The 13,799-nt window shown below is 35.7% G+C and overlaps 1 long non-coding RNA gene across 1 annotated transcript in view; it reads left to right on the top strand.

The window, feature by feature from the left end:
• The window catches only part of LOC129956470 (uncharacterized), a 57,251-nt gene that overhangs the window by 18,633 nt on the left and 24,819 nt on the right, over positions 1-13,799 (top strand). The gene's annotated exons all lie outside the window — the stretch shown is intronic.

The raw sequence follows: 13,799 nt of genomic DNA, 5'->3' as shown, positions 1-13,799 counted from the left end.
CCTTGAGATGGAGAACCGTTGGCAGGCTTGAAGTTGGGCAGTCTCAAGCGGAGGTGGCTTGATGGTAACTAGTGGCACCGAAAGTGGTATGCAGGTTGTGGAATCAATTCCAAACAAGTGGTACTGTAACCAGGAAGGCTGCCCAAGGCTGTCACAGAGCAACGACGCCTGCACAGGATCGCTATTTGGCATTACGCACTCGACGGCATAGGCTGACAACGGCTCCTCAACTTGCTCGTGATCTTGCTGCTGCATCTGGAATAAGAATTTCCAGACAAACAGTAAACAGACGTCTAGCAGAGAGGGCTCTTTATGCCCGGTGACCAGTTGAGTGTGTCCCTTTGACTGCATCCAACAGAAAAGCCCCGACTGTTGTGGTGCCAAACATATCAGTCTTGGGCACAGCAAGAATGGGGGCGTGTTCTTTTCAGTGACGAGTCGAGATTTACCTCACAGAGTGACACTCGTAGAATCTTCATCTGGAGAGAGCGAGGAGCTCCCTATCATCCCTCCTACGTAAAAGAAATCGACATATTTGGTGGCAGAGGAATTCTTATCTGGAATGACATAATGTTGGGCAGTCGTACACCACTGCATGTCTTCGTTGCGGGTACTGTCAATGCACATCTCTATAGGGATGATATCCTTGAAGCCTATGTGAGGTTGTTCCGGGGTGCTTTTGGCCCAGGCTTCATGTTTATGGACGAAAACGCACTTCCACACAGAGCCCAGATCGTTGATGATTTTCTTGAGGAAGAGGATATTCGACGTATGGATTGGCCCTCGATGACTCCGGATCGCAATCCTATTGAACATGTTTGGGATGATCTCGGAAGAGCCATTGCCCAGCGTAACTCTCCTTCTAATACACTCCAAGAATTAAAAGCCGGGCTTTTGGAAGAATGGGCTTTGTTGCCCCAAGCATTTATTGACAACCTCATAAACAGTATGAAAGCTCGTTGTGAAGCCTGTATAGCAGTGCACGCTGGTCACACTCCATATTAGACAGGCCTTTCCCGAGATAAATGCTTTATCTTTGATTCATAATATAACACTTTTTGATACATCCTGTTTTGATAATTCCCAATTAAAATCTCTCCCATGTTGTTATGTTTCTATGTTCTTTCTTCTATTGTAGTGTACATCTGTGCCAAATTTCGTGGCAACACAGTGAATAGTTTTTCATTTTTCGCAGATTTTATGTTTGTGACCTTAATTTTGGACATGAGTGTACATTGATACACAAGCTAAAATTTAATTCATATGCGAATTTAACTTGATAAAGTAATTGACGCTTGATTAATATTTCTATCTCTTGCTAAATTTTATATGAAGACTTTCAACTTAATTGTAAAACGTACTCAATTCCAAAAAAAGTATTTCTAGAGCATTCCTTTTACTTAAACTCGAACAAATTATCAGTGGATACAAATTAATTTTTTTCTTAGTAAAAAAATGATGAGTTTTCCTATCGGAAGAAAAATTAACTGCAAAATTAAGATAAAAATGTAAAAACAATGAATAATGTCAGTATGATTTCGTACTTCAAAGGTATCTCATTATACTTAATAGCCATAATGAGAAAAAGAAGAAAAAAAAAATCTTTGCATTACCATTTTTAAAAGAAGATATAATTTTTTTAAAAGTACTTTTGTTAAAATATTAAATTTTTGGTATGAATTCATTTTTTTAACCTTAATCATTGAAATAGTTTGGAGTCAAAATTAAGGCAGAAATATTTCAATATCTTAACGAATATATTTGCTAATATAATTGATTACTTAAAACTTTTGAAAATCGAAGATCACAAATATATTCATGAAAAGATTAACATCTCATATTTAAACGCGAGTTTATTGATGTGAGAACATAAATTACACTAACAAAAATTGCTGAACACATGCATAAATTTGATTTTTTTTAAAAAAAATTAATTAAATGATAATCATCCGAGACAGCTGATTAATTAAGTTCGACTGCATGGTTTTGAAATGATCTCTTATATCAATAGAGCTTCCCAAATAGGAAAAAAAAATACGTGTTTCCAAATATGTCAAATAATGTAAATTTCTAAAGATAACTATAACATAAATGGATCACAAGCCTCTGCATTCCATAAAGCTTTATCCCTCAGGGGCTCACCTTCTTTAGGTGGGTACGGGTGTCCCAATCCCGAGGTACCCAGGGATCTTTACTCCCTTCATGTTCAAACTCCCCTACGCCTTCTGCTTTCTGCTGTGCTTTTCCTTCCCTCGACGGCAAGCGAGGGAGCTCTCCATGAGAAGCTGTCGCCGCTCTGTTTGCTTCTTGCTTCTCATGGACAGCCAAAACCCCACGTGTTGGCCGTGCGTGGCAACCCACTAGAAAGACGGGTGGTGCACTGTGGTCCCCTATGCATCAATCGGCTGGTAGCTAGTCACCTGAGTGGCTAGTCTGCTAGGGATCAAGCGAAGGGGTTACTCCTTGGGCTTGGCGTTAAGGGTTGTCACTGTCCCCGGGGGTAACTCCGAGCGTATAGGTTCCGGCTAGCATCAAGGCAAGCGCCGAGGCTGGGAATGGCCAGAGCCGGTGGCTGCCTTCCCTTGTTGGGCTTCGTGGTGGGCGGTGCCGTCGGACCCGAATCTTTTCTGATATCGTATGGGCTCCTCCAAACGTGGTCCCTTCAGTGGGCGTAAAGTTTACCATATTACCACTAATATTCATTATTTTGATAAGTTTTTTGTAATCAAGGGCCTATCGGATAATAAAGAGACCTTTTCTTCTGTTTCACCGTTTCTTGTGCAGAAAGCAATATCAGTTACAGTTGGTGATGTCCTATCTATTCGGAAAATGCGATCTGGTGATCTGCTAGTGGAAATAAACACCAAAAAACAAGCACAACAAATTATCAAACTCAAAGCTCTTGCAGATATTCCGGTTTCCGTGAATTCACATACATCTCTAAATTTCTCCAAAGGTGTTATTACCTGCGGAGAACTATTCAATGTGTCTTTAGAAGAAATATCCCATGAATTGAAACCACAAGGAGTGACGCAAGTTCGCCAGATTACAATTCGGCGAGAAGGTCAAATACTCCCAACTAAACACTATATACTTACATTTCACAGTCCTAATATACCAGAATATATATATATGCGGGCTATATAAAGTTACCAGTTCGACCGTACATTCCGAATCCATTAAGATGTTATCAGTGCCAGCGATATGGTCATTCCAAAGTAAATTGCCGCGGGACACTAACTTGTGCCCGTTGTGCTGAAAAAGGGCATGACAGCCAGCAGTGCACCGCAAAAGAAAAGTGCGTGAACTGATCACCCTTCATATGCTCGATCTTGCCCACGCTGGAACTTGGAAAAACAAGTGACATCATTAAAAATAAAAGAAAATTTATCATACCCCGAAGCCAGGCGTAGGGTCCAAACTCAAACTCCTACTTCTGGTGTAAGTTATGCTTCCGTTGTCCAAAAATTGTTTTGCATAAATTGTTCCTGTGAGAACTGTATGAAGCAGACTACAAAGACAAAACCTCCTACAAAAACTTCTCAATCTGATTCTGAGAATTCTGTTAAAAGCCTTCCAGAATCTCCTAAACCTAACCTGTCAACATCGAAAAAAATTCGGAAAAAAAAAAAAAAAAAAACCTCAGTCCTCACTGACATTAAAACTCGCAAAACGTGGTCTTTCACATAAAGACCTTTTCTCGAAACTGCAAAAGTCTACTTCACGGAATTCAGTTGCTTTGGGGTTGGCGAAAGATGGTATAGCCCATAAGGACTTAACGTCCATTTTTGGGGGCAAACCAACCATTCCCGATTTTAAGCTCCATAAATCGGAGGATGAAGATGCACTTGATATGAGTTGCGAAGATCAGGCAACTCCAATAAATGGCCATTCTCTCTCCTTTTCCAAACCTCGCTCGTAATGGGTACCTTCTTTTCATGGAATTGTCTCGGCATACGTTCCAAACTTTCAGACATCAAGACAATTTTAAACAAATTTCATCCAATTTGTTTAGGTATTCAAGAAACCTTCTTAACACCCAGTATTCCAATAAAATTGCGCGGTTATAATTGTACCAGGAAAGATACAGACACAGGATCTCGGAGTTCTGGTGGTGTCTGTCTCTTAACTTCAAATCTATATCCAAGCACACCTCTTACTTTGCATACACCTCTACAGGCTGTGGCAGTGCAAGTTCACACACGAACATTAGTCACAGTCTGTAGTATATATTTACCGCCTCATGATGTCATTAATCAACAACATCTTGACAATTTAGTGGACCAGCTTCCTAGACCACTTATTATACTAGGCGATTTCAACGGGCATAGTGTTTGGTGGGGTTCAGAAAGTACTAATTCTCGTGGGCGACAGATCGAGCAATTTGTTTCTAATAACTGTCTCTGTCTCCTTAATAATGACGAGAAGACTTACTTTCATGCACCCACACGCAGCTTCCATAGTGTTGATTTGGCCATATGTTCTCCTGAGCTCATGCCATTGCTGAATTTTGCTGTAAGCAAAGGCCTTTACAATAGTGATCACTTCCCCATTATGGTCTCCCATGCTGATAGCGGCGGTGCGACTCCTTGTCCTCCGCGTTTTCTATTCCAGCGAGCAGACTGGGATGCTTTCTCTCATTTGGCAGAAATCACTGAGATCATGGTCAATACTAACGATATCACGGACGCTGTGCAGCAAGTTGTTGACAGCATAATAAGTGCCGCAAATGCCACCATTCCAAAGACCTCCCCACGTCTGAGAAAATTTCGCAGACCGTGGTGGAATGAAGCTTGCCGCGATAAATATAAGAATCAGAAAAAACGCTGAAATATTTTTAGAAGGTACCCTACGATAGAAAATCTTGTGGCTTTTAAGAAAGCCAAAGCCTTAGCTCGACGCATTCGCAGACGTAGTCAGAGGGAATCTTGGATCAAGTTTGTGTCTTCGATCACATCCTCAACTTCCACCAAACTGTTGTGGAAAAAGGTAAAAGCTGCAAATGGGATTTATAGTGAAACTTCCATTCCTGTTTTAAAAACAGGAAACTTAGTGCATTCCTCCCCATTAGAAGTAGCTAATATTCTCGGTCATGCTTTCGCACAAGTTTCCGCAATTGATTCCTATAGCTCTGAATTTCTGGAAATTAAGAATCTTGCGGAGCGACTGATTTTGCATTTTAATGACCGAAATACTTTAACATACAACTCTGAATTCAGGATGTTTGAATTGAAAACGGCTCTGTCTCAAGCCGGAGACACAAGCCCGGGGTCAGATGGAATAACTTATAGCATGCTTCGCCATTTAAATGAAACCTCCTTATCTAATTTGTTGTTACTTTTTAACAGAATTTGGACTGAACATAAATACCCTAAACAATGGAGCGAAGCTACTGTAATTCCAATTCTAAAACCTGGAAAAGATCGATTAAACCCTCTGAACTATAGACCTATTGCCCTTACCAACTGTGTTTGCAAGACCTTTGAATGCATGGTCAATGCTCGTCTAATCTTCGAATTGGAGAAACAAGGATGCATACCCCAGTTTCAGAGTGGTTTCCGTAGAGGCAGATCAACTTCTGATAATCTCATTCTATTGGAAACCCAAATTCGGAACGCATTTGTCAGGAGGAACCACCTTGTCTCCATTTTCTTTGATATTGAAAAAGCATATGACCGTGCGTGGCGCTATGGCATACTTTCTACACTTTTTAAATTTGGTTTTAGAGGAAACATGCCTATATTTTTACAGAACTTTTTATATCATCGTATATTTCGAGTTCGTATTGGTAGTTTTTATTCAAATCATTTTATACAAGCTGAGGGTGTTCCACAAGGAAGTGTCCTCAGCGTCACACTTTTTATTGTGCATCTTAGTCAAATTTTAAATTATTTGCCTTCATTTGTTCAAGCCAGTCTCTATGTTGATGATCTGCAGATCTCATGCGAAGGTAGTAACATGAATTTAATCGAACAACAATTACAAAATGCAGTTAATAAAGTGTCCCAAACCATCCCATTCATTGCATGGGTTTTCCTGAAAACCTTCAAAGAATTTATGATGCCCGACCTTATCATATTCTTCCTTTTTGTCGGAGAGTCAAAAATTCCCTGCACGACTCGGACCTTAATAACGTTGCCATAAAATTTCTTGATTTTTATTCTTTTCCTCCTTGGGATATTCCCAATTTTTCCTTTTTGAACCCTTTCTTGGGGTTTGATCGCTGTCAGTATTCTTCTTTTACCCCAGTGTTTACAGATGGCTCAAAATCAGATGGATATGTTGGTTGTGCCATTGTAACTCCATCTAATACACTCGGCTGTCGTCTAAACAACGTTTGTTCTGTTTTTACTGCTGAGTTGGTTGCAATATCTCACGCACTACAGGAAATTTCACTCTCTACTCAGCGTAGTGTTATCATATAAACCGACAATATGAGTGCTTTGGAAACACTTTCTCATTTCCGCAACCATATGCATCCAGTCGCTTTTGAAATTTTGTTTAACCTGCGTATACTGAAAAGCAGGGGCTTTAATATTCTTCTCTGCTGGGTTCCGAGTCACGTGGGTATTTCGGGCAATGAAAAAGCTGATGTTGCAGCTAAATCTGCATCAACATCTCTGTCTCTGGCCCTCCCATATTGTGACGTCAAAAAGTTATTTATTTATCAACTCTTTAAAACTTGGCAAAAATCATGGGATCTGCAGATCCAGAACAAACTACATTTAATAAAACCCACGATTGGTTTGTGGCCTGTTTTACCTATACGAGAGAATGATGTTAAATTTACTCGCCTCCGTATAGGACATACTCGCTATACTCATCGTCACCTCATCGTCGGTGAAAGGGTGCCAATGTGTACCACTTGTAATATTGCTTTTAGTATTAAACATATCTTAATCGAATGTCCCAATTTTAATGTTCATCGTCGTAATATTTTCTACTCGTCTTCTGTTAAATTACAGGACCTGGTGGGTGAAACACACCACCCAAATATTTTCAAGTTTCTAAAAACCATTGGCTTTAATTCTTGTATTTAGTAATTTTGACTTTTGTTCATGTTCCACCTTTTACTTTGCTTCATTGTAACTCTTTCATCACATCAGTATTTTATTTAAATCATTAACATAATTGCACAGTAATTTCCTGCATTTTTATGCTGATCATTTTCGCTTTTATATTTTTTAATGTGTTTGGTTTTATTGTTGGCCTTTTTTCTTGCCATTTGCTTGGCGCAGCATGGCCAAATATGGCTCTTGCGCCAATAAACCGCACAAACCAACCAACCAACCATCCATAAAGCTTTAAAAGCTCAAATCCATTAAAAATAACAAAAGGGTTACTTTTCAATTTAGTGACATAATTTAGATGCAATAAATATTTTTTTTTAAAAAAAGTCGAAATAGAGAAGGCATTTTAGAATGAAAGTTATAAGAAAGAATTGCTCTAAATTGAAGAAAAATCACTATTATTTAAATTAGGTGAAATATATATTCTGTTGAAAGAAAGACAAGAAACACTTGCTGACAATTTCATTTAAAAACTTGAATTATTTTACAAATGTGAAAATAAAACAAAATTACGATTATTTTATATACTTAACGTTAGGATCAAGAGCTGCATAGTATGGAATTGATTCCAAAATATAATTAGTGACAGGACTTGTTTGGTCATGTGAACATTGTTTGACTTTATTAAGAATTCTAAAAACTGAACATATACGACATACGAACATATACGTATAAATAATGCAATTTCGAAATTATAATATTATTTAAGCTACTGATTTAAACTATTAAATTGCTTATACTAATTTAGGCTAAGAAATTATTATTTTAGAATAAAACAGGTTTCGATTTTGTACCAATATAACAAGATGTACTATAATTGTAATTTCGCTTTATTTAAAGCAAGTTTGAGTGGTTTCCCCATAAGAGTTTCATATACTCTTTAAGGGTTATCCCCCTCTTTTTCAAATAAAATTCTGGATTTTAGGTAAGGCGAGCTGTAGATACGAAAGGGCCACTATAGCCTGGTTGGTAGGGCGTTGGAATCGCATCCCTTGGGTTGTGAGTTCGCACCCGCCAGTCAAAGACTCTCCATGTGTGGTGGTAGCTGGCGCACGTATAAATCTGTCGTGGTTACAAGGTCCTCCATGTCGAGAGTAATACCATTGGGAGTACTGGTTCAGAGGTGATCGTTCTCTGTTTCAAGTCTAAATTATGATCTGTGGTGGAATGAATAAAATGCATGAATTAAGTCCGCCCCGTAAAAAGGACTGTGACGCGTGAGTAGCTAAGTCGTACTCTTGGCCATAGATGGCGATATTAAAAAACAAGAGACGCAAAAATGTCGGCTTAATTCGCTAACTTAGTCAGCGGGCTTGTCTTTGACAAGTGCCATCGAAAACAACAATATAGATACGAAATATTGAACTTTAACGTCGACTTAATATTTTTGTTGAATCTATTATGCTGTGTTTTCCGATTTTTTTTTTTTTTTTTGGCGATTATTCCTGCTTTGAGTTTAATATATAAGCATTGGATAATCGGATTTATATTTTGGACGCCATTTCACAGACCAGTACAATCCAAAAATGGATACAGAACAATGATTATTGTCACAAGATCACATATCCAATCTCATTTATTTGTGTCACCGAATTTACTAGCATTTACATGGTAACGATCTAAAGAACATTAACCTTTAAATGTATATATTTCAAAATTTGGAAAAGAAATCAAAGTTTTACAAGCTAAATAGAGGACAAATTTAATTCATTTATAACTTGACAATTTGTAGATACGTTCACTTGTATTTAATGGGCTTGATGGATAGATTTTCTCTGATTGGATTTCTTTCAAAATTTGGTACAAATCTACAAATTTAATATAAAATCCATATATCAAATTTCATTCTTCCAACTTAAAGTAGTTTTGAGCCATCGTATTAAAAGAGAGGAAAACATACATAATGCAATCATATTTGCATTTTTTTTATGATATGAGGACATGATGTTGTTTTCATTTGGAGGTTTTGAAGCCTCAAAATCCGTAGGTAACAAATTGGCGATTTATCGCTTTTCAAATATCGAGTTTTCAATTTTAGGTTTATTAGAAAATAATGCAAGAAGGTAGTCACATTTGGCGATTTATCGCCAATTAAAGTTACAACTTGATTTCCAAATTATTCATTCTCTGAATTCTTACGAATTGTCTTAATTTCAGTCATTAACCTCTTTAAAACGGTTTGAAACAATCATGAGACTATCAGATTACTCATGCGTCGATATATATATATATATGATATAATCTCTAAATCGGTCGAGCTCCAAAACTTTGTTTGCCAGCAAGAAAAATTAAAAGTTAAAAAATAACAAACTTTATATATATATATATATATATATATATTGAGAAAGAGAGAGAGACTGATAGAGAAATATCGTGATTGTTTTAAATCGGTTTAAACTGATTAATGAAATTAAGACAAAGAATGACTGAAAATAATAATATTCTCACATGATAACTTGAAATTTAAGATCGTAGATTTCATTTTATATTTATTTATTTTGTACTTGGAGAGCTCTGAAACATAAAGATTCGTCAAAATCTCGAGTTCGAAATTTTCTGACGATTACATTACTTTTTCTTTACATACTTCGTGTACGATGAAATAAAATTAAAAACGTTATATTCTCGCCTTTACATTGCCAATGTGATATTCAATAAAATCCACCAAATCATTATTTCTCTTGTATTTAATTGTTTACTATTATTTCCTCTTTATTCGAGATAATATTCTACTTTCTCCTCTAGAATTGTGAATCGAAAACGCGATATCATTCATTTTCCGAAGCAGATGTGTTTGACAGTCATTAGCCACAATTCTGTACCGACGACAAATATCCATTTACACTTGTGTAATGGCAGTGGACGATAAAAGTGGATAGATCTGAAAGATTGTTTTGCGATCTGTTAAATGGCTCTTAGCTTTGCAATGACAAAATCTAAAATCAATGATTAGCGGTGATTGTTGCAAATTTGTATTGTAAAAATCTATAATTTTCAAAAAATTATAGATTTTACTTTTAAAATTTACGAGAATTATTCTTGGTTCTAGATATAAATACATACACTGGATACAAATCCCTGGAATTCTGGGATATAAATACGTAGATAACAAAATTATAAACTATAATAAAGATAAATTTACACACGTCTTAAAAAAAAAACAACATTATTTTTATGTGAACGAAAATTGAAACTGAATCAAAAGAAACGCATCAATTTTATAAGGTAAAGGAAAAATGCTTTATCAACAATAGACGCAGGATACAAATGGCAATTAAGAGACATAAGTGGCTGTCACTTCTCTACATAATCACCAAACCTGTTGAAACATTTATCACTCCGTTGGACCAATTTGTTTAACCCGTCTGGATCATAATCAGGTCCCTGACTATTGAGCCAGTTCTCAGCACCTTTTTGAACATCACCGTCTAATATGAACCTTATTTCGGATAAGTGTTTCTTCAATGCCAGGAAAAGGAAATAGTCACTGGGAGCCAAATCGGGGCTGTATGGGGAATGGCTCCAGACCACCCACCTAAACGTTTCCAGTAATCTTTCTGGCCGATTCAAAAGAATGACACCATTTCGCCACCTGTTTTCTACTCATTGCTTCGCTCCTGTACACTTTAGCGATTTGTCTGTGAATGTCTGATGGAGACATATTCTTGGCCCCTAGAAATCGTATCGCTTCTCGCTCCTCTGTTCGAGACCACTTCTGTAGACGTCTTGCCATCTCTGTTGCTGTTTCAGGTCACAATATCAACGCTATCTGTTCGAACGACCGGTCTAAGACAACTAGCGCCATCTGTCTCCACTCTGGGTAACAATATTCCCATCCATAATTTCTACTTTCCAAATACTGCTGCTTGTAACCTTGTTTTTGGATCACCCCTCGTAGATTTCGACCTTCGATATAAATTTCGCTGATTCCAATTTGCAGCCTTTGCTTTTAGTTTTCAATCTCTATCCCCAGCGAATCATTAGACGCGTGATGCCTATTCCAACTGTTGTGTAAGATTTGATTGAAACGCTTATTTATTCGTCTTAGTTATATAAAGTATCTATAAAAAATGTTTTGTCTATTTTTATCAGCATTAGACACTGAAGATTATTTCATTTCCTTCTTTCTAGTGTTAAATTGTCTATCTGGTAAAAAACATTCTTGAAATTATTTATGAATGTTTGTAAAAATAAATTATAGCATTTCGCCACTCACTACGATCATCAGACATGTATCCATATTGGAATAAATAAGAATTTAAATTCGAACCAGAATGAGTTCCACATAAATTCCACAAAAATTGTAAATATTTATTTTAATAAAGGATTTCGTTTCTTTCTTTCTGTTCTTTTAATAATAGAAGTTCTTTCTGGCATCATAAAGAAAAAAAAACTATGAGAATAGATAAAGAATTGAATTAATACAACTGAAGATTATAGAAATAAATGAATATCATTCGTGCCAATAAAGCGGAAATTTAAATGTAAAAAGAATTGTAGGTGATAAGTATGTACTTTCTATCTTTATTCCTTATTGTTTTCAATTTCATATTTTCCTATTTATCTCCATTGCCCTCCCACTGAAGTATTATTCAAATACCAATAAAATCGAAGACAAATAATGCGAATATCTATTTTAATACAACCAAATATATATCATAGTTTTCAATAATGTTTTCGCCAAAATGAATGGAATTCGTCTTTTTACATATTCTACGGTGTAAATAGTAATGAGCAAAAACAAATAATTTTTCCCTTCACATTATTTAAGAATAATTAGAAAAAGTCAATAAATAATTTACTGATAAGAAAGAGAAATATGAAAATTTCAAATGAAAGTCAATATTTCCCGTCCTTCTACTGTTATCAATTCTTGAAATTATTTATAGCTACTTATAAATGCATTGACTTAAAAACTCAAAGAAATTGGACTAACAAATATGGCCAATTTTCCTCTTTCTACGTATTCTATAGTGTAGATAATGAGGAGGAAAAGCAAACAAATTTTGATCAGCACATACTTTATGAATAATTATGTGAAATCAATAAATGATAAGTGCAGATAATGAGGAGCAAAAACAAACAAATTTTAATTAACACATTCTTTATGAATAATTAGGTGAAATCAATAAATGAATAAATGATCGAAGAATGAACAAGGGAAATATGGAATTTAGTTTGCCGTCAAAATGATTATTTCCCACCTTCTAGTGTCAGACTCCCTTCTAGTGTCCCCTCCTTCTAGTGTTTTGCTCCTCATTATCTACACTCACGTCTCCTCATTATCTCACTCATCATTTATTCATTTATTTATTTCACCTAATTATTCATAAAGAATGTGTTGATCAAAATTTGTTTGCTTTTGCTCCTCATTATCTACACTACAGACACTATTTCCAGTAAAAAATATTCTTGAAATTATGTATAACTGTTTGCAAAAATATGACTTAAAAACTTAAAAGGCTGGGCTAGCAAAAACTGATTCATTCGATTTGATAGATAATTAACAGCCGAATGAAATTTTTACTGGACATGTTATATATCAGGGCACAAAGTTGTCAATCGAAGAAAAATAGACGTATCCAAGGAAAACAATATGAGAAAGTGCGAAGTCCCAAAACAAAAAAGAATATAGAAAAAAACATATAGTTGAAAAAATAGAAGATTTCGAAGAGACCGCTATACAAAAATCTCAATCTAAGGAATTACGTGGGATTCCGAAGTTTATCGCGGGCTTTGTTTTCCAGTGAGTACGTATATTCTTTCTCAATTTCCGGAAAGAAAATATCTTTGCTAGCTGGTTTTCTTTTCTTTATATCGGAATTCCTGTAGAAATGTGGTAACAGAAACAGGGAAGCAGTATTCTAGAATTTTTGAAATTCGAAAGTGCTTATTGAGTTAAAAGCTTCCACGAATATTTTTCACAGGAAAAAAAAAATGTACATTCTTTGTAAATATGTGTACTGTATGTCTTAAGGTCTATTTGGATGTATGTATTAAAATAAATTTACTGAATCTGTGTACATGTGTATACAAATATGTTATGCATGAATTTGATTGACTAATCCAAGAATGTATTAACGTTAACAATTTTTTAACCCTTTAAAGAGCCATTTTTTTCTAGTCGTATTATGTTAAAATATTTTTAGGCTTGAAATTAGAATAAGAAAAGGGATCCATTTAGCTTATTAGATAAATTTAATTTGACTAATTAATAATTAAGTGACAAAAAAGACACGTCGTTTTGTGTGAGATAAAGAATTGAAGCATCTAAGTTTATGTCTTTCTAAAAAAATTTGTCAGAACTTATGCCAACCTACATAATTTCATACGAAGATTGATAAATTTGGTGGGAAGCATACTTCCCACGGCCTTAGAAAGGGTTAAATTATTTCCTAGTGATTAAAATATGTCTCGAAATTCCTTCACACCAAGAGTTAAGTTGCTTTATTGGAATCAAGTCCTTATGAAAAGCCACAATAGATTTTTTAACCCGAAACCGAGGATTATGAAATACAAGATTTCCCATGTTAATTCAGATATACAAAAACGGAAATTAATCGGATTCATGAGGCTGTAAGGTTTAGACGATGGAAGTTTGATCCTGAAACTGATTCCGGCAAAACTCTATTAAGCACCTAGTTAAAAATTATTGAGCATTTGACTCCGCGGATTAGTTGTGCCTTTCGTCAACTGACCATTAATACAAATAAAATTTAATCATTCCCA

This window comes from Argiope bruennichi, chromosome 11, assembly GCF_947563725.1.
Source record: "Argiope bruennichi chromosome 11, qqArgBrue1.1, whole genome shotgun sequence".
Classification (NCBI taxonomy): domain Eukaryota; kingdom Metazoa; phylum Arthropoda; class Arachnida; order Araneae; family Araneidae; genus Argiope; species Argiope bruennichi.
This window is presented reverse-complemented; position numbering and strand designations above follow the sequence as displayed.